The 23,073-nt window shown below is 40.0% G+C and overlaps 1 long non-coding RNA gene across 1 annotated transcript in view; it reads right to left on the bottom strand.

The window, feature by feature from the left end:
- LOC122780063 overlaps positions 1-21,550 on the bottom strand; it is a 64,571-nt gene extending 43,021 nt beyond the window's left edge. The window contains exons 1-2 of the long non-coding RNA XR_006361647.1: positions 21,457-21,550; positions 12,635-12,782 (exon numbers count right to left, since the gene is read on the bottom strand). This is a non-coding gene — a long non-coding RNA (uncharacterized LOC122780063). The remainder of the gene's footprint in view (positions 1-12,634; positions 12,783-21,456) is intronic.
- Between the last annotated feature and the right edge of the window lie 1,523 nt (positions 21,551-23,073).

The raw sequence follows: 23,073 nt of genomic DNA, 5'->3' as shown, positions 1-23,073 counted from the left end.
AGATTGAGATATCACGTTCATGACTAACGGACAAAAAAACCCTAAAAACACACAAAAAACTGAGTTAAAACTTCTCTCTTTGACTGTGTTGTCGTGTCCTGGGTGATTTTCACAGGAAACAGATGTTTAGAAAGTTTAGGTTTGCATTTATTTCTTTTTTTAAATGGAGGTGTAACTCAACAGATGGTAGCACTGACTGATGAAGAGACGCCGCTTTCAAATACTGCATACAACTTTTACATTATTGCTCACTCGTGACTCTATTTCAAGATTTCACCTCTTAATGGAAGTTTCTAATTACTGTGCATTTTACAGACGTGGCCTGTTTGAACTGAACAGATGGGGACAGCTGGTGAAGCTGCTGTGACATTTAAGCACGGTCTCAAAATTTCACTTTTTGTGCAATTTGAGGCTCATCAGTTGTTCTTAAAAGTAGAAGTGATGCACCAGGTTCTCACACGTCGATTCACTTGCTGTTAAATTTGACTCCAAGGTTTCAGACACTGGCACATCTGTCTGGAATTATAACTCAACAGTAGGTAAATTAAGGGTGTGACGTTTCACAAGCATCGCCATGTTTCCTGTCTGCCTCTCACCTGCGAGTAAAGGAAATAAGTAGGGAGGAGACGGCGCGTTAACAACACGTTTGTGCCGAGTCATTCCAAAGACATAATTCTCCAACCGTGCAACAAATATTGTTCTCCCCAAAAGGAAGAAACAAACTGCGGAAACACGACTCAGCGAAAAATGCTTTTGCCGATCGTTATTCTGTGCATATGAAGGATTTTATCGGACCGATGCAGATTCACATCCTTAATGTCAAGTCTGTTGATGTTCCCTCAGACCTGAGGACACTTTAAACACAGCTCTCACACACACACACACACACACGCACACACACACGAGAGATAAAGTCTACAAACTACATAGATGCACAACAATGTTGTTCCCAGCCTATGACACATCTGTGCTTCACAAACCAATCAAGTGTCTTTCTTCCCCCGGCGTTCTTCAGGTCTAATTAAGCAGGATCGCCAGAGGGGTCAGTGACACATACGTCTGTGTGATTAATATTCAAAAGAAAATATACAAACTGTGGCAATGTCACAGGAACGGGACGGGCCCGGGAGAAACGACAGCACAAAAGATTGAATTCAACTCTCCGAATGTCCATTTTTTTTGGCCACCTGGGGCCAGCTTTTATAATCTTTGAAGCTGATATAATATGATGAATTGCACAAAAACAACCTGAACAAACTCAGGGAAACAATGAGTCGAGAGTTATAGCAGGTACAAAGCTCAATAATGTTTGCATGTGATTGATGATTCCTTTGTGCCATTGGGTACATACAGTTTCAAGCCTCAGTAAAGTGATTTAGTGGATACTAATAACACATTCTGTAGATTATACATTAAGGTGAATATTACTAAGTTATGTGTCCCACCAAATGTAATAATCCAAGGTAAAAACCACAGGGTTTCTTATTTCATAGTCCACAGAGGATAAATCTCACTGACCTTGCGTTATTGCACGATTTTACCTGTAATGCAGACGCATGGTTGACATTTTGGGGTTTTAGTGAAATGTCTTTTCACCATTTTTGGGGGGGATGGAACAACCAACTTTTATGCTTCCTACTTTAAGCTTGTCATAATAACTTGTGTTTCCCTAACTTTCATTCCAACTCTGACTATAAAACTTGTTTTACACTTGTTTTAAATATCTCAGAGGCTTCTGGATGAATCAGAATTAATCTATTATATAAATTCCAGCTGTAGGGATGACTCTGTAGTGCTGAAAGGAGTCTTAATCCATTTAGATTTGCTATTGCTTTGTTTCTGCCTGTATCTTTTGTCTCTGGTATAGTGCAGATACAACTGTCTGCAGGTCAATACGTGCAATTTATATATTACAAAATATCCTTTTGTCATTATCATAAAACAAAGCTTCATGGGATTAAAATGACAAAGAAGAATAGTTGATACTCATTCAGAGTAAGAGTTTTATGAAAGAACAGCATGAATGTTATTATGTGTAATGGATGCTCGATTATTCGATTATTAATCAATTACTAAATCAACTATTGTGTTTTTAAAGAATTACCACAACTTAAACTTCAATGTGAATATTTCCTGGTTTCTTGGCTCCACATAACAAAGAAATCATTACAACAGAATCATTTTTTTCTGCGGACAAAAAACGAGACATTTGAGGCCATCGTCATTTCCACGTTTGGTGAACGTCAACATTTTCTGACATTTTCGGGACGAGAGAAAATCATTGATAATGAAAATAATCGTTAGCTGCAGCCCTGACGGATGCGGATGAAAACAAAGTGATGACATACAACAATGTGCACACATTTAGACATGGACGTATGCACCAGGAACACACTGACACGCTTCAAAGTTTCTTTTGTGACACACACACACACACACACACACACACAGATAGAGAGGCAGCTCTGCCAGGAGGCTTTGAGCCGCTCCATCCTCCTGTATAGCTTTATTTGTTTTGTCATGAAAGCAAATTTTTGAAAATTGACACTTGCCGTAACGAGCATCTGTTTTCACCATCTGTGCGCGACGCAAAGAGAAGCCAATGAATATTCAGACAGGACTCTGTTTGGAGATTAGAGATTTAGAGGCACTTGCTTACAGTTGGTGGAGAGAGAGAGAGAGAGAGAGAGAGAGAGAGAGAGAGAGAGAGAGAGAATCTCATGGACCAGTGGGGACGAGGTGGAGGAGGAGAGAAATAAAAAAACAAAAAAACGGGGAAGTAAATCTTTGTAACCGTGCTCTCCGTCTCCCCATCCTTTATTTTCCAGTGTGAGCGAGCATATGCTAAATGAAAGCTCTACTAATTTGGAACAATTGACACGATGACAGACAGACATCTGCTTCATTCATCCATTTACAGGGACATTTTGATCTACCTGTCGCCCTCTGTGTCCTCACCATCTCCTCTTTATCCCCTCACCTCTTTGATTCTCCCTCCTGTCTGCGCTTCCGTTGCTTGCATTTCTTTCTTTTAATTCCTCATTAGTTTCTACTGTCTTTATCGCCTCTAATTCTCTTCTTCTTCTTTTTTTTTTATCTCTTTTTCCCGCTCGCCCTCCCACTTAATTTCCATTTTTCAACCTCTTTTCACTTCCTCCCTATACAGCGAGGGCATCCGATGAATAATTCAAAAGCGTCGCAGGATGATAATGGATATTAGAGGTGAGACTGTGTGTGTGTGTGTGTGTGCATGCATGTGTGTGTGTAAGATTAGTTGATTCATTGCAGCCAGCAGCCAACTGTACGGGGCTCCCTATCCATATAAATTATGTCAATAAAGTGACACTTCTGTTTAAAGTTGTGGAATGAGGACGAGTGACAGCTGATTTAGTCCTCTCAGGATGATGCCCTAATGATTACTGTTCGGTTGTTATGTCAACATTATCACCGGCTGCCATTATGGCTATCACTCAACGCAGCTTTCTGGGGGAAATTCAGCCAAAGATGAAAAAAAAAGGCCTTCACTGTTTCAAAAAAGAGGCTATAGACGTCATGACCTTCTGGATATTCCATAACCTTTATCTTTATCATTATATATGCATGGATGATATATTTGTGATATGTCATCAATCACATTTTTATGTCGTCTTTCTTTGCTACTCCTTTGTTGTTGCTTGGTATTCTCCTCGACGCCCGAAAACGCAGCGATCTGAGGAGCGGCGGGTCTGAAACATTTTGTGTAATTGTGCGTGTACAAGTCCCTCCGCCCCAACCCTGCAACCCTGTCCCAAAACTGACAAGTGGAATCTATTTCTGTGAGATTCTCAATTGGAGATAAGTCTCCTTTAGTGGCCACAAAGTGCTGCTGAAGAAATGGCTTGTTTAATTGTGCATACAGGTCCCCGTCACTGTGCCACCCCACTCCGGCACTGCACTATCCCTGTCCCTAAAGGTGACAGCAGAAAGTATCTCTGTCGGTTTTTACTCTCTGAATGGAAGATAAGTTTCCCCTGTTGGCTGCCTTTGAGTTGCTGCTGCTGCTGCTGCTGCTGCTGCTGCTGCTGCTGCTGCTGCTGCTGCTGCTGCTGCTGCTGCTGCGGGTGGGCTCATCCGCGCTCCTTTAGGGCTTCATTTAACTAACTTACAGTCTAAGCTGTGCAAATCCATCCAGCTGGAGGTGAATGGCAGTGCAAGCAGCTGTCAGCTGCAAACTGCCCTCCATCCTGCTGAATCCCCAAGCAGCAGTGCTGAGAGAGGGAGGGAGGGAGGATTGTCACTGAAAGGCTTCTTCTTCTCTCTTCTCACGTGATGTAAGCAGCAAAAGATACAGAGATGAGGGGAGGAGAGGTAAGAATCTGAAGGTCTGAACACTCAAATCAGCTGGCAGACAGTTTACATGACATCACACACACCCAACAACTTGCAAATGTCCAACTTTTTAAGTTTAATTACTCACATAGTCTTATAACCAGACCTGGTGTTCAATATAAACAGCCATAACTTACGATAAGATATAAAATAGGCATCTTTCAAGGTCCACACCATCTCAAGGCTTATTAACTATACAGTACATATCAGACTGATCTGTATCTGAGCTGTTTACAATAAAAAAATCTTTCAACTTGACTCCATCATAGGTCATCTGTGGTCACCTGATAATCAAAAATCTCCATAACAACATTAATGTGAACTGATGACTAAAAATGACAGAAACTAGAAAATATTCACATTTAAGAAGCTGAAAAATGACAGAAACTAGAAAATATTCACATTTAAGAAGCTGAAAAATGACAGAAACTAGAAAATATTCACATTTAAGAAGCTGAAACAATCAGAAATCTTGTTTTAACTTAACTTAAAAGCTTCAAACCGATGAATCGATTATCAAAATAGCTGACGATTCATTTAGTGATCGATTAATAATCGAGTAATTGCATAATTGTGCCATAACTACAACAGAACTACATACTGTAAGTACCAAGCACATTAGAATAACAATATTTGACTGTACAAACCACATGAAATCCACCCAAGCATGTTGTTGCTGTCAGCATCATGCCAGTGTGTACATGCAGCAGAGACGTTCCATGCTCATGAGTATCAACTGGTATATTTGTAGGCTATATTTTCCACGGCATGCACAGATGTAAACAAAAGCTGAACTGAGAGTACGGCTACAGAACAGCCGGGTATTTCTTTTTAATCTCCTCGGGGAAAACAGCTGGTTTTCCCAAAGCATCGGATACGTCGAGAAAGTACTTCTCGGACAACATCGCTGCAGGGAGCAGCGGTGGTTCAAGACGGGATCACGTGCAACGACAGTGTCCGCTCAGTGTCCTCTAAATGAGCATTATTTACAAAATTGAAAGATGTGCATTGGCGTTATACATTAAACACATTTTCCCATAGACCTTCATTCAAAGTCTCTTCCTAGTGTACGAGAACTGCAACTTCCATCTGACGACTTGCCTCTACGGCCTTGTCCCTCATTAAACTTTCAACTGAAGTCCAAGGAAGACAAATGAAGTCAAACATCGTGTCACTCAGGCTGAATAATGAACACAAATCCAGATTAACACTAAATATTCCACATTGTAATTCAGATTTACAGCAATCTCTTGTCCGTGCCAGGGATCGAAAGATTTCAAAGTGCATCACTACCGACCTCGGAGCTCACTGTGGGCACAAAAAAACTGAATCCCATCACGTCTTTATTTGAATATCATCATTTAAACATAAATCACCACAGGAAAAATGAATATTCCCGCGTCCTTGATCTTTCTGTCAGAGCAGAGCTCGTCAAAAATGTGTTTGTCATTAACCCGTTATAGGCTCAAACATCATTCATCTGCTGGACAGTGCAATGCTTTTCCTCCTTTTCTGAATCGAGGCACCAGCGAGGGCGTCAGTCGTTATTATTCAGAAGAATATTATTCATCATTTTAAATCTTTAAAGCTTTTACAGATGAATATACATGAGGGCGCCGCTGAACCGCAGCCAAATTGTGCCGGTCCTAACACACAGATGCGATAGATTGCAAAAAAAAAAAAATGTCAACAACTAATTAACTCGTACTTCAGTCTGAATCTGAATTCTCTGATTCTACATGAGCTCTGCACATTTTAAAAGTCCTGAAAAGTATCTGCTCATTTGCATTTATGAAAAATGATGTAAAAAAGGATCCTTTGGTTTCCAATAATGATTTTGGAAGGAAAACAAACTCTATTTGTGTTGTCCTCTCCCTCTCTAGGGGTCGCCACAGCACATTATACACATATTCGATTTGGCCAGCCCTCCACCTGGCAGGGAATTGAACCAGCAAACCAAGTTCTCTTTCCGCTCGTCTATGGGCTGCCCAAAAGAAATCTTTAAATATTATAAATGGAAAACGTTTTAGGGACAGGCTTCATGTGTCGTAAGCGTCATTTGATCAAAGTCAAGTACCTTTTAAAGTCAATTTTGTCCAATTTCTTCAAACTCAGAACACAATTCAACATATTTTAAGAAAAAAAATGAATGTTTGGAGAAGAAAACATGGAAAAAATACAAGTGATGACAGAAACAGTCAATATCCTTGAAATATTTTACAACGTTGTGCATCTTTTCCTCCTGAGAGAATCCAACAGCTCCATTACTGCAATCAGAGAAGTGATGTGTATTACCCTGCTCTCAGGAGCCTAGTGAGTGAAATATGGATGTACTGTACATTCAATATTTAACATAAGCACATCAAAGCGTTGGCGCTTGGAAAAGGGAAGGACATACGAGGCAATTTCATAAAAAAAAATTAAAAATGCAGTTTTTAGGGCTTCAAATCGTGACATTTTTCTTGAAGGAACGCTTAAATAACAACAGCTGAGTCGAGCTCCGAGAACTGTCGCTGCAACAAACGCAAATATAATGACACTGGTGGCTAAATATTTTTATTCCTGTTACTAGAAATACGTTTTGTGGTATTTCTAATATTTAAAAAAAAAAATCAGAATCTGAAAAGAGTCGAGGACAACCGATGCAGCAGCTGATGTTTTGACGTGTCGCTGCAGAACAAGCACAGGTGTGACTAACGACATTAGGGACGATTTAGTTCAATTAAGCTTTGTCAGTGAACCAGGATGGCATTACTAACATTATTAGCTGCACCTGTGTTGAAAGTCAAAGTGTCCTCTGTGAGAAGAGAGAGAGAAAAGACAAAAAATGTTCCCTTGTAAAATACTATGATGTGCATTTGAATAAAATGTCAGGGCCGGGAGTTAATGGACTTTTACATTTAAAAGTGTTGTTAGAATAATTCATGAACACGCCGCAGAGAACTGGACTTTATACCAGGTACCAATTGATTATAACAAAAGGAGGAATCTCTTGCTCACCCTCACTTTCCCCCCCTAAGTGCTCCAGGAAACTATGGTGGTCTTCACATACAAGTGCATGGAGTTTAAATGCATGCAAATGTCTGTGGGTAAAACCTGTATTTGAATTACGTGGGAGCCAATGGGACGTGGCACGTCCCCACTGATGTTTGGAGAAAGCCAGATTGTCCCCATGCCGACGTTAGAGACAATATTGCAACGTGTACGTGTGTGCAGACGCTGTAAGCCAGCAGCTTTTTACGAGCGTCAATGAATGCATCACAGCCGAGCAGAAATATCGCTGCAAGTCACAGAGGAGAAGAGAGCGCAGGTGATGAGCTGCAACTAACGATTATTTTCATACTTGATTAATCTGACGATTATTTTCTCCATTAATGAAGTCACCTTTCACTTTTAAGGATTTCTTTGTTTATATATGGAGCAAAGAAATGAAGAAAATATTTAGATTTAAGAAGCGGAAACAATCGGAAATCTTGTTTTAATCATGAAAAAAGCTTCAAACCGACGAATCGATGATCAAAATGGTCGACGATTCATTTAGTAATCGATTAATAATCGCGTTATTGTTTTTAAGTTTTTAGGTCCGAACCTAAAGCACACAGGTAAATCTATTCCTCCCTGGCCTTTACTGCTTAACACAAATGTTATTGTGTCTCCACCAGTCCAAACTTATACTCCCTTGACAAAAAGACACTATTTTAATTATTATTATTTTATTAGACTTCAAAGTAAAGAGTATAATTTGCATGAACGAGAAAAACATTCTGACTACATTTTGTCATGTATTTTTTCATCTCAGTCTTAGTTTGACGTCAGCTCTTAGAGACCCCCCCCCCACAAAGATCTAGATTATAATTCGAACCCTGGGTGAGAATACGCAGTATAAAGATGGATTTGCTGCTCCGTGATGTCGTGTCACACATGCACTGAGCTGTGTTCGTCCACCGGTGTGCGTAACATCTAATCCCATTAGCTCTGCAAACTTTGTTTACACTGAAACAAGATTATTTGCAGCTCCACTATCTGTCCACAACTGAGTCGCCCGTGGCAGGGACCCCACGCTGTTTTGCGCCCAGCATATGGAATTAGCGCGACAGCCATGGAGAGCGCCACATATAGAAAAACGATCAACCCCACGCTGCCACTGCATTACCACGTCAAAGATCAACTTAATCTCGTGTCTTAACAGCGGCGGAGAAGCTGCACCCTCAAAGCTTATTCTGACAGGATTTTTTTTTTTAAGGACACCTAATCCCAGGAAAAAGTGAATTTCCTCCCAAAATAAAAAAGCGTGCTGCTCCACGGGGGGGGTGGCATGTCTTTGTCTGCCTCTTTACTTTGCATGTCTTTTATTCAGTGAAATATATGGACTTCTTCCCCCTGAATTTACATTTAGATTCCCACATCACAGGAGCCCCAAATCCGAGTCATGTCCGCCGCCTTTGTGCGAGCTCGCGGTGCCGCGGACGGCGGATAATCAAATCAAAGCCGGGTAATGATACAGCACTTTTTTCCCATTGTTCTGTAAGTCATTTTTTTTTCCCCCCTCCAAGTATTTTTCTGTATCGTGCTTAACTTTCCACAGCTCCAAAACTCCCTTTCTTCATATTCTTCTACCTATATTTCCATTTCTGCCTCAATAGCCGTTCATGACATGTCAACCACCACATGTAATTCCCTCTTTTCTGCCTCCTATTTTTCTCTCAAATGTTTTCAAACTTCCATTGTGCTTCTTTTCCTTTCGTCTCCATCCACATTCAATTTCTATTCAAACAGTATAGCTTTCTGCCTTCTCATTACATCGTCCCCCTCTCTATCTTTCAGTGGTTTCTGCCGCCCTTCCATCTCTGCATTCACCTCACACCAAAAACGTGTCCTTTCCCTCCTGTGATTTCTTCTCCCTTTTTCTTTTTCTTTTTTAACCAAACCCTGGGACACGGAAAGGCGGTCGTTTATCACGGCGGCGGCGCTTAACCACGTGGGCCAAAAGTACTGATGCAGCCATAAATCTGAAGCGCGTGGGGGGTACCACTCAGTCCGAGCGGGAGAGGGTCAGGAAACATTCAGCGCCGTGTATTTTGTGATGAGACTACAGATGGCAAACAGAGTTTGGCTAAAGTCCAGAGCTAATTAGGGATGTGATTTTTTTTTTTTTTTTACTGAAGCATAAGCAGAAAATCCGACCCGCGTCTGCTGCTCAGCATTAATGGTATATAAAAGCAAAGGGTTCCAAACTTAAATAGAATGTAATGTTTCAGTTTTTTATGTTTATTTGTGTTGGCTGAACCTTAAAATGACACCATAAAACATAGCAATGTGCTGGCAAAGAAGGAAAGAAGAAGAACATTTTTATTTCACGACCAGGATCTTCCTTCGTGTCTGAAATCATGTCAGCCATTTACTTTCTTCCCATGTCCACTTATTTATCTTGCCTCTCAATCATCAACACCTGAGTAAAAGTGACAGGTGATCTCAATTAACCCAGCATGACCATGGGTCAGTGTCAGCATCAGGCAAACTATAAGAACTAGTGGTTGAGGGGGAAACTCACAAATAAAAAACTAACCGTGTATGTAACACCCATTATCTACACCGTGTATCATCATCAAGGTCATCACCTGCATCAAACTTCTTCCTCTGTATCAACATTTATTGAAAATGTGTTGCCCATTCACTATCAAATGTTAATCTCCTCCGCGTCACTGAGCCAATAAGAACGCAGCATGCTGTTTAACCGTGATCTAACAGTGCGAGCAGGAAGTTACAACAAGAGGTGATGATGCTCGAGGAAGACGTGGATTAAGATACGTGTGTTTTGAGAGCCCGGCGCTCGGTTCACGAATATAATGTCAAAAGGATCTAAAGCTAACTAGATATTTTTAAAAGAAGACTTAAAACTTGTCTTTTTACTCTCGCCTTTAACTAGCTCCTTTTTATTCCACCCTGTGTTGTGTTTTATTTGCATTTTTAGCTTATTTTAAAGTTAAAAACAGGGTTTTAACCTCTCGACCCGAGCCTTTTCCTATTTTATTCCAGCCTGCGTTGTATTTTAACAGTTTTATTTGCATTTTTAGCTTATTTTAAAGTTAAAAACAGGGTTTTAACCTCTCGACCTTAGCCATTTCTAATTTTATTCCACCCTGCTTTGTATTTTAACAGTTTTATTTGCCTCGTTTGTTTTATTTCAAAGTTAAAACAGGGTTTTTTACTTTTTGACTCTGAGTTATTCTAGTGCTTGGAATAAATACGATAAATAAGTGTATAAATAAGTTGCTCTGTGTTTTAAAAAAAATAAAGTAAAGTACTTTACCCGTCATTTTTTGTTTATAATTGATTTAAAGAAATATCTACCATTCAAGAATCAGAATTGATTGAAATATCAAAACTTTTCAATCTAGAGGTCACCACAGGGTCAACATGTGTAGAAAAAAAAACAACCATTAACCTACATGTGTTTGAACAGTGGGTGGAAAAAAAAAAGCTCCACAGTATTCCACAGTTCGCAGCGACTGTGGTCAAACGTGTGAAGACAACTGTGAACATCAGGGCCAGAGTAGAGATCATCATTCATCACATGACCCAGTGACACACACACACATCCATTCTGCTGATGTGTCCTTGAGTGTAACTTCGGAGTCCCTGCGACCTCTGACCTGCGCTGAGGCAGTGAATCACAGAGTGAGAACTCAATTGTAAACTACAGTGGAGTGAATAAGCTGAAACAGAGAATCTGTAATAGTTCCTCTTCAATCCCTCATATAAATGTGTGAAAGTGTTATAAAAGTTATTTACTGTGAATGTTGAACTCAACTTCGTATTTGGAACAGAGACCAACACCTCCTATTGAAATGGTCCTTGGGCTAAATGATCAAAGTATTGATTACTGCTGCTCGTCGTACGAGAGAAATTAGAAAAATAGATTTCCTGGAATGAAATTATTCATAAAACATGAACTTTTAATCCCAAACTCTCTCTGAATCTCTGTATAAGAAAAGGAGGCAGCAACACACACACACACACACACACAAATATGGTTACACTACAAGAGGAACAAATGTTTTATCAAAATAATCTATGACAACTGCTGTTCACAGATGGACAGCTTCACTGTCTGATCTCCCAGAGCAGGGACATCATTATTTCAGGGGGTTTAGGACAAATGTCCTCATCTTAAAGGCCTCAAATAAAGAGTATTTACAATTTAAAGTGATCCATTTTAGATGCAAATACATAAAAAATAAACCTGAACAGTGTTGCATCATTACAGTCTCAACTACGTCTCATTTGTAAACACTGACACAAATGACTACTGCAAATACTACTGCCCCTAATAATGTGATTATTTATATGTGCAAACTTATTTCAACTATTTTCAAACACAGATTTTTCTTCCCTCTACAAAGCGCAGTCAGTTTCACTGTATATTCTTTTCTTTTTTTTACAATACTTTGCACCACATCCTTTACTCTGCTTGTGAACACACTTTTTCAATCCTTAGATTATAATGGAATGGAATTGTAGAATACTCAAATGTATGGCCCGTGGGCCAGAATCGGCCCACCAGTGGGTCAAATCCGGCCCCCAGGATGAATTTGTGAAAATTGCACATGATTAGAATCTAATTATAATGTGAAATACGACATTTTTCCGCTCCAGATACCTGTGACTAAATGTGTTGTGCCTTTGTAGATCCACTGTGATCTGTAAGTTGTAATGTGGTAAATGTATGTATAATATTGTTGAAATTGCACTTGTTTTTGTAAAAAAAAACCTTCATTAAATGTAAAACAAAGAGAAAAAAAAAACTAAAATGAGTCAGACAGTTTCCTTCTCTCTACTACACGTCCCCTTACTGATGTGCCTCAGTTAATAACCCCATCCCGAGTAATAAAGCAAAAGTGAAAGCGCTCACTTTTAACCTCGGGAACAGCTGAATACGCACCACTGAATTTAAAATAATTGTATTAGAGCAGAGACGAGTATCTGGAGTGAGCGCTGACACGGACTCACATCAACCTTTCCAAGTGTTTTTGTGAGTCATACAAGAAAAAAGAAAAAAGAAATGCACTTATTTGGTTGATGAAGAGTCAGCAAGTGTAATAAACTGTAGCAAGATTGTTGTGTTTGCAATGTGTATGTACGCACAATACAGAATTCCTGTTCCTACAAACACAGGCACATGAAATCTGAAGGACGTGTGTGTGTGTGTGTGTGTGTGTGTGTGTGTGTTTTAACACCTGCGAGCTATTGTTGTTGGTGTTCTTACCAGCCTTGGCCGTCGCACACAGCTGAGCAGTGAGGGGGCCGATGAGTTTGCAGAGGAAGCCATCCAATCATTATTGTCAGCTGGAAGTAGAAGAAGCAGAGCTTTCATGATTGTCTGTCCACACTAGGATTGTGTGAGTGACTGGAATCTTAAGAGAAAAAGAGAAAAGGATCGTTTTTACAGGTGATGGTCAACATATAGCACATGCTGTTATTCACAATGAAAACCATCCAAAATGGTAATATTTACATTCGTAAAAATGAAAAAAACAAAAATCTATTTGTACGACGGAGTATTAAAAACAATTTTCTTGCCTTTAAGTCTAAATTCACAACTTTATTCTTGTAAATATACGAGATTAGTAAATTTGCGAGAATAAAGTCGTAAATATACGAGAATAAAGTCTTAATTTATGAGACAGTCATAATTTACGAGAATAACATCGTAAATTTACGAGAATAAATTCGTCATTCACAAGAATAAAGTTATACATTTACGAGGTTAAAGTCATACATTTATGAGAATAAAGATTTAATTTACAAGAAAAAAGTTGTACATTTGCAAGAATAAAGTCGTAATTTTACGAGAATAAAGTCTTAATTTACAAGAATATAGTTGTAAATTTACAGGAATATAGTCGTAAATTTACAAGAATAAAGTCATAAATTTACTAGAATAAAGTCTAAATTTACTAGAATAAAGTCTTAATTTACGAGAATAAAGTCTTCTTTTACGAGAATAAAGTCCTTTATGACTTTAATCTCATAAATTAAGACCTTATTTTCGAGGTCTGTCGTACTATTTGGGTACACAATTTTCACATTTTTTTTCAAACTCTGGCAAAACTTAAAGCTGCAATGCACACATTTGTGTTGCTGCTGGTTGAACAGGAAGAATCGAACATTCATGTGGAAACTGGCTTCACATCAAACTGCAGAGGATTTTTGAGCAGCACAAACTTGTCCATGTCCACTTGTTTGCAGCCATGTTGCTTTAATAACTTCCTGTGTGCAGATCTACTGTACTGTACACGCTATTATTGAGAAACACAGCGAGTGTTTGGAGAGTGGACTTGGTTCGAATGTTACATTTATTTATTTTTAATAGTTACACACTACATTATAAAAGGCAATTATATACTTTCTCAGTTGACCAGATACAACCCATGTTTCTGGTCAACTCTCCTCGAGCAGCAAAACACTCTGTACCAACTGGTTTCCATATCGCTTTGTGCTTGGTCGAGGAATTGAAAGATTTTTGTCCGGAAAGCGGTGACAAACAACTGTGAATAAGTAATCATATGATCTAATGTTTACTTATAGCAGTGTATTGATTCAAGGCGTGTTCAGGCAATTAAAGCGGTGCAGTTAAGATCAGGGAGGGGAAAATTGCGGTCATGTTATACAGGGGAAGCGCGGCTGTGGCTCAGGAGGAGGGAGAGAGCGTCGTACGTTCAACGTTTCGATCTCCGGTTCCTCCTCTTGTCCACAGGTCAGGTCCCAGGAGAGAAGTTGCTCCCGGGCCACGTGTTCACAAGCAACAACTATCGTTTCAGTGGAATATCTGAATCACTTCATTTGTAATCCCCAGCCAAAAATAAAAAAATACCACCACGGCCATCACATGAAACTGACTTATAATGAGCATCCGGCTGCTGTCATAACAGCCGTCACCAGCTGAATAATGGATGGGAACAAGTAGGGAGAATTACTTAACAGCTTGTCAATTCAATTAGCCAACTGTTTTAATGTCTTAATCACAGTCACATCTCTATCCCCACCCCCCCTCCTCCTCATTTACCCTCCCTACAGCTCTCCCCACCTGCCTCTACACCCAGTTTCTCCCGTTTGATGAAGATGACAGGAGCAAGAGGGAGGGAGGAGGAGAAAGGGGAAACACAAAGCAGTGCCCAAGAGAAGTGGCAGGGAAAAAGAAGTGAAATATAAAAAGGACAACGGAAGATGGAAGAAGAAGAAGAAGACGACGAAGGGAAGTCCACAGAGAGGGAGGAAGAAGAGAAACGAGGCCGAGGAGAAAGACGGGATAATAATAAAGGAAAAATGAACACAATCGGAAACAAGACGGGGACAGAGAGATGGAGTACGGGCACCTAATGAGCGAAGATGATGAACATGCAACACGATGTGAGAGAATAGTGTGACAAAGGGACAACCGAGACCATAGAGTTGAGGGAGGGAAGAGATAACGAGAGGAAGGACTTCAGGTCCTTCACAAAAGAAGAGAGAGAGGTTTCTATAAATAAAAGGGTGAGGATGGATGATAAAAAGATAAGAAATTAACAAAAGAAGCAAATACAATGGTTGGATAATGATACATAGAAAGAATTGATGGGGGAAAAAAAACGAATGACAGAAAGGTGTGTGAATGGGAGCAGCTGTCAGAAACGGCAGACAGCAGCGAGATGATGACAGAAAGACGACTGTCAACACCGGGCGAGTTGGATCTGCCTGGATGAGCCACTGAAGGGACACGTCTCTCTGTCTCTCTCTCTCTCACTCTCTCCCTCTCTCTCTCTCTCTCTCTGCCTCCAGACACCAAAAAACACAGAGTACTCGCAGCGATGTGTCACGAGCACATGTATGATGCATGTTCTCACTGTCAGGGTAAACCTCGCTCTACAGGACATTTGTCCAAAAGCTGATTTCATTCCCGGTGCGTTTGACCAAACACGGTCATGCTGTGGTATGAGGCTGACGGTGAGTGTTTGCAACTTGTGTCAAAATGACACAAAATGACTCCACATTGTTTATTAAATGTGTTTAAAGAGTCATAAAAAGCTTCATATGAGATGCGTCTACAGCATTCCTCATCTTTCCCTTATAGGTTATCGTTAAGATAATGAAAACAGAGCAGAGGCAGGTGATAGAGACCCGTCCTGTACCTGTTCCTGCACCAAAACCAGAGAGCAGGGTCTTCTCTTTAAACCATTACTGTCGCAAAGGAGCTGCAGATCTTTAACAATTAACTTGGCGACAGCGCTGTGACATAAGCCGCCTGCCAGCAGAGTGTGTCCAGACTTTTAAGCACTTTTATTTCTGCCGTGATGAGTGGAGAGTAAATAATGCATTAAACGTAACTGCCTGACACCAGCAGCTTTGTCATCATTAGGAAATTCAACTCGTTCATTCATCCATTCATTCATTCTTCTTCATTCATCCTTCACATGAGGGTCGCTGGTGCCAATCGCAGCCCATGTATGGGGTGAAAGGTGTCACCAGTCAGAGACAACCACATTCACACATATGTCCCATTTGCCAAAACCCCAAATCTGCATGTGTGTGCAGGTGACTGTGGGAGGAAACTGGAGAAAACACACAAACACACACACATGCAAACTCCATGCAGAAAGGACAAGTTCAAATAATTAAAAAAAAATTGTTGTTTCTTTTGCTTTTCCATCAGTGATAGTACCAAACTGAACAATGCTGAACTGCAGATCAGTTAAAAAAGACTTAAAAAAAACAGAAAACATGTGTTTTTAGCAAAGACAGCGAGCCGCATCGCAACCCCTGCTGCTGTATTTCAGCTCTGTGAACAAATCTTCACAATTAACTGACTCTAACGATTCAGTTACACCGACAATAACGGACTTCACAAGTCCCTAGTTTGGGCCCACGTTGGGGAGGTACTATAGCAATGGAAAACCATACCAAACCGTGTAGAGTCGAGTCGTGCTGGGACTGTGTGGAAAAGCACCATTATTTTCTCCACATTGTTCCTCTCTTATACTGCGCTTGTACGTTATCTTAGTCAAACTATTTATTATATTATATCATATATATATATTATTATAATTATGAAAGTGTTACATTAATATTACATTTGCCCAGTATACACACACACATACACAGTGTAGAGTCACAGCTACAGCCTCGAACACAACTTTCTCTGCCCCAGCAGGGTTTGACAGCAGCAGACTGGAACATGGGAACATGCAGTCGCCTGGTGTTTCAAATACCACAGAGAGTCACAGCACACACACACACACACACACACTTCATCTTCATCACGTACTGCCATAGCATCTATATTTTTCCTCCCCCTCTCTCTCTCTCTCTCTCTTCCTCTCTCTCTCGAGCTCCAGCCATTTCTCATCCTCATGTTTCTCCACAGTTGCATCTTTGTACCCGTTTGACAGTCGCTCCCAACTTCTCCCCTTTCCTTTTCCTCTCTTCTTCCATCTCTTGTTCTTCTCACGTTTATAATTTATCTGTCATCTTGCGTTTTACCCTACATCACTATACAGTACGTATGTAGATACAGCCGAAGACTGGAGGACTCGTGAGGGAAATACTCTATCTGCCAGTATTGGTGCTCGCCAATATTACAGTTTTTGCCAATATTACACACAATACTCATCAATTATTTACATTTCACTTGTCCTATTTTATCATGAGCTAGGATGTACTTATGTTTCAATATTTCTACACGCTTCAATCTTGCAGTTGCTACCTCAAAGACGCAGAAGTTGACCGGAAACCAGAGTTTCTTCAAAAGTTTGTCCTCAACGTTCCTGTAGGTCAGTTTCCTGCACAGCCACAAACAAACTGACAAATGTGCTGCCATAATCACCATTAAAACATAACCAGTTATCCTAATGAGGCCATTAATTAAGGCGGAATCATGCATTCATTAGCAAATATGCGATAGCAGCAACTTTTAACGTGATCTTTATACTTTATTAAAGTATTTTCAATCCAGACATGACCAAAAGACAACACGGGAATGTTGAACATTGGGGCCAGTTATACAATTTGGCATCTTGGTGTGGATGCGCCATACAGATTTAACTTAGCATTGACAACAAATGTCAAAAAGGTTGCTTAAAACATGTATTAGGCTTCTATTTTTTTTCTAACTAACCAAAGTAAATACAGTGAAAGGTGAAATTATACCAGGATTTTATGGAGGATTATTATCAGAGTGAATTATTCCACTATAAATGCACCTTTCCCTGAATTGTCTTGCGGCCTATACACGTATTGATGCGTATCAAAACATCATCGCAGGAAAATAACCACACAACCACTAACGATGAACTTTGACCCTTTCTCAAAACACTGTGAATATTGCTATTTCAGCGACATTTCCCTTAGATTTCAGCCACTAAGCACGATCAAATTTGATTTCCCCTGGCGTTAAAAATGCTCATCATATTTATAAAAGAACAATATAAAACAAACCCACTCGCCACATGTGAGCTCCAGCCCCCCAACGCAGGAACACTTGGCTGTTAAGCAATAAAACATTAATACCTTGATGTCACAGCCACTGTCTGAATGCTTTCATGCACTGCCATCGAGCCGCCTGCCTCTAATATAGCCATCATCATGAATCTAATGACTGGCTCGGTTCCTGCTTTGGGTGTCTGTGCCACTGCGTTCACCGCATCTCCCAAAAAACGTCCAAACGCCCTCCACCCCCCTCCCACTGTTGATTTTTTTTCCCCCTCATTAGCATCTGTTGGTCACCAATTGCGAGGCACGCTGGCACTGAGATGTGATGACACCGCCGCAGCTGCAGTATTAAAGTGGAGAGAGACCCGAGGTAGTGAAACTCTCCGGGGGTTTACTGCGCTCTCAATATGACACCGACTTCTGTGGAGTGGATTTTTTCTTTTTTAAAGATTTCCCAGCGACCACAGCTGGCACCGTGGAGCTTTGCCAACAGTTTAATACATGGCCTGGTGTTATTCATCATTTCCTGTACAAACACAGACATTTAAACTACAGGGACCGAGGTGCAGCACCACAAACTGGAGTATCTACCCATACAGATATTAGTCGCATACGGTCATTTTAGACCATTTATGAACGTATGAAGCTGAGAATAATAATTCTGCAACTGTGTAACAAATATTTTATCTCCCAAAAAGAAATAAACAGCCTAAACATGACTCGACTAAAACGCCTTTGCTGATTTCTATTTTATATTTTTACAGTCTGTGCAAATTGAAGCACGAGATGTATGGGATTGTATCAGATTTGACATTTTTATCTGTCCGATATCTGATCCAGATTCTAATCTTCTTGTCTAAAGGGGCTTCAAAACTTTTAAAGATTAGATTTAAGCCGTTGTCAAATGAGTTCACACAATGCTGATTCTAAATCTATCAGCGACACACAACAACTCTCTGTTTTTTGTTTAGATCTCATGTCTCCCGGTTACATTGCTGCACACAATAATGGCACTTTTCCACTACACAGTCCCGGCACGGCATGACTCGACACGGTTTAGTTGGTTTTCCATTATTATAGTACCTCCTCAACGTGGGCGGAGTCCGGCTGCCGTGACTTTGTTTCTTTTTACATGCGAAACAAACACACAAACGAGTAACCAGTGACTTGTAAAGTCGTTGTTCTCAGTGTAACTGAATCATTAGAATCAGTTCATTAAAAAGATTTGTTCAGTACGGAACACAGACTCCGTCTGACGCAGTCACTGGACTGAAATACATATAAATATTGACATTTTTGACATCTCCTATGATAAATGTTGGAGATTAACAGGATTTTTAAGTCTTTTTTAAGTGACCTACCGTTCGGCATTGTTCGGCTTGATTCTTGTGTCCGACATCGCACATCGCACATCGCACGCACGCCTCTTCCTGAAGACACTCTATGACCAATCAGTGACCGGCAGTCTCGTCACGCATAGCATCGCCTCAGCTCGCTTGGAAGCAGGTACTAAAAAAAGTACCAGGTACTATCGCTAATGGAAAAGCAAAAAAGTGCTGTGTCATGCACGGGTCGAGTCGAGCCGTGCTGGGACCGTGTAGTGGAAAAGCGGCGAGTTAAGCAAGATGGCTGCAAGCAGGTTGGAGTCAGATGACAGAAAACACAAAGAAACTCTGAAAACAATGTTTCATGAGTGAATTCTACAGCTCAGAAATGTGATTGTTCCACATTTTAACAGGATAAACTCCCGCCCCTGCGCTGCCACTGTGTACACACAAGCACCGCCTCTCTCAGAGTCTGACAGTATCGCTTGACAGAGCCCATTTTTCACTTTGGTCTTTAATTAGCCGCTGATTTAATGCACCACCCCGTGAGCACGCCGAGTGACATAAATCAAACATATTAACGGCGCCGCATGACCAACATGTGTGTGTATGCCGGGCCGCGTGGTTCAAGTGCTAATAAACCACAAGGTTGCCAGGTCTGCGTGACAAAACCTGCACTAAACTAAAACATAAATGTTTAATGTGCCGGCATTAAAAGCGTTTTATTAAACTAGAATAAAACAAATATGACACACTGCAGCTTTGATTTTGCTACTTTTGTGTCATACACTTCCTCTGAATTTGTCTATAAAAGTGTCTGATGTTTACTAATTGCATCATGTTATACAATTATGAGTACAACTGACTCTCGCGTTCTTTTATGTAAGCAGATAATCTGCTGTATCATCCTGCAGCAGACGTTCCGCCCCTGAACAATCCCAGTGTTCCACCCCGTGCTCTCATCTTCTTCTTCTTTCTTTTTTTTTAAAGTCGTCTCTTTGCCTTTTATCCATCTCATGAGCATTCCCTTGACATTTTAGAGCATCTGCAGTGCTGGAGGGATAAAAGGTAAAGAGGAGAGCTGTGGGCAATGAGATTACTGTGAAATCTACAGTTACTTTGCAGCAATTGGCAAGTGAGTTGCTGTAATACATTAAGTTTTACTCGTAGATTGTACTCTTTCATTAATTTACTATACATCTATTGGTAATAATGCATTTTTTAATCATGACAAATAACAGTTTTTGAGTCAAGTTTATTTTTTTTTAGCTGTGATTAAGTAAGATTAACACAGCCACAGTGAAGTGCTGAATGAATTGTTGTGTTTTTCCACTAAAAGGAGTCATTACCGTCTCATTACCTCTGGCAAAGCTTCTTCTCTTTCGCATTTTGATTTTAAAAGATGGAGGTTCACGGCAAAGAGTACGACAGAGTTTTAGGGCCAAACTGAAGAGGAAAAAATATTTCATCTTTCGAGTCATAAAGTCATAATATTATGAGAATAAAGTCGTAATGTTAAAAAAGTCATCACATAACGAGACAAAAAGTCATAATTTTACGAGAATAAAGTCATAATTTTACTTGCGTAGATTTTTGTTTTTATTACATCTCAGAGTTGAGATTGTTTTTTCAATTAAAAAGTGCAAATATGGGACGTTTAATTTTAAAAATGTCTGATTTGCAGTATATTAGTAGTCATAGATGTCCTGACCACAACATTGTCAGTCTTGTCCAGAACTTATGAAAAATTGTGAGGGGGTTTACATCTCAAAGTTGAGATTTGTTTATCGATTTAAAATTGCAAATATGGGATTTTTAACTTGAAATTGATCTAAAACTGTATAGTAAACATGTCTAATATCCAGAACACTAGTAGATATCAATGTGGTCAACACAACCTTTTCATTTTTATTCAGAACTTTTGAGAGAACTCTTGCTCAAAGTCCATTTATGAGGTCTCTAAAACATAGCTGTGAGGGTTTTTTATCCAATTCGAAGAGACACTGTGCTCTCCGAGTTTTATTTTGAACGTTTGACGTTAATGTCCTCACAAATCAGCCATTGAATCGCAAGCGTTTTTACCGTAAACACCTTTGTAAGGAGGGCGCTAAAATTCAGCGTCAGGTATAACCCGTGGCCTATATTCTGAATAATATGTGTTTACAATACACGAGATTAACGTTAGTAGATAATAAACCGTCACAAAGCTGCTGTGTTGTATATAAACTGTATAAACATCGGTGTCTCGCGCACGCACGCGCACGCACACACACACACACACTAAAATAATGTTACTCACCTGCGAGTGTAGTTCACAGTGAAACTCCAGGTTAAACCTCGGGTTTTTTCTCTGTGTCTGTGCTCAACAAACTTTCCACACAGGTTCAGCAGTTACAGCGTCAACCGCAACCGGAAGGTGGCGCACACACACGTGCCTGACTCACTGACACGGGCGTAAATCCCGGGTGACGGGGACGGGGGTGTTGCGTGACCACCCGTCAATAAAATTGTCCCCAAAAAACATTTCTGGAGACAACTGAGACGACATTGTGAACTTAAATTAATCATTTTAAATACTATAGTAAAGTATCTTGAAGCAAATTTGACGTTTGATTAAAAAGTTCAAATATAGGACTTTTAATTTGAAATTTCTCTTATACTGTAGAGTAGACACTTCTGATTTACAGTATATTAATAGTTAGTGAACACAAACTAAGCATGACACAATTTTTTTCTTCTCCCTTTAGGGGTCGCCATTAAAAATAAATCAATCAATCAAATATTTCAGCTGATACTGTACATAACTCATACATGAACCATTTTAAAGCAGGATGGAGGAAGAAAAAGCAAACTTGTACGTCAGTGAATAGATCATTATGGCCACACAACTCTGTTTTATATATGATAATACACTGTGTCTATAATTACAAGCGTTCTATTTTAATAAAATGCTTTTAATGCCGGCACACTAAACGTTTATGTTTTTGTTTAGTGCTGGTTTTGTCACACAGACCTGGCAACCTTGTGGGGCTTTTATGCATTCGCTCTTTAACCACCAGACCCAGCACACACACACACACACACGTGCGCACGTTGGTCACGCGGCGTCGTTAATATGTTTGATTTATGTCACTCGGCATGCTCGCCGGGCGGTGCATTAAATCACTGGCTAATTAAAAGGTAGATGCTTATCCCACCCGTGGCCGTATAATGACACCATCCTTAATTTTGCGCATGGCTGTGCTTGATGGGGAAACAGCTGACTGCTTTAGGACAATGGCGTTTTTGTAGAAACATAGATTTAATTTAATTAGGCTTGATTTCACTTATTTTTTGGGGAGGTTTAATAGACTGACATTGGCACAGTGAAGGTTAATGCTATAGTAAATGTTGTCTGGTTATTTATTTCATCTCACACACTGCAGGTTTTTCACTGAGGGACAAATCCCTGAACCTCCGACCACAGAATCAAAAATCAAGGACCACACAGGTTTCACTTGTTTGTTAAAGCATGACTCTGTTTATTTTACAACTTTGTTGATTGATGGTTATCAGGACGTAAAGAGATTATCAGCTGGGAAAAAATGCCTCGGAGCAAACATAACGTAGACACATCCTGATCCCACAGAACCGGACAGGTCAGGCATAAACAACTCATGAAGTCACGATCATGGACACAAAAACAAACAATTATGATTCTTTTCATTGTCACGAACAATAAAAACTGAGTCCTTCATCGAAATGAATCCAACTTAAACTTGAATGCAGCCTTTAATGGGATTAGTTGTGACTGATCTGAGAGGTTGAAAGTCCAAGAACACATGTTTGGAGTCACATGAGGTCATTTCACCTGTTTCTACAGCAACATGTGCTTTGATACTCTGAGTATCTGAGCTGTTTTTCAATATAATGCACA

The sequence above is a fragment of the Solea senegalensis genome, linkage group LG13, assembly GCF_019176455.1.
Source record: "Solea senegalensis isolate Sse05_10M linkage group LG13, IFAPA_SoseM_1, whole genome shotgun sequence".
NCBI lineage: Eukaryota > Metazoa > Chordata > Actinopteri > Pleuronectiformes > Soleidae > Solea > Solea senegalensis.
This window is presented reverse-complemented; position numbering and strand designations above follow the sequence as displayed.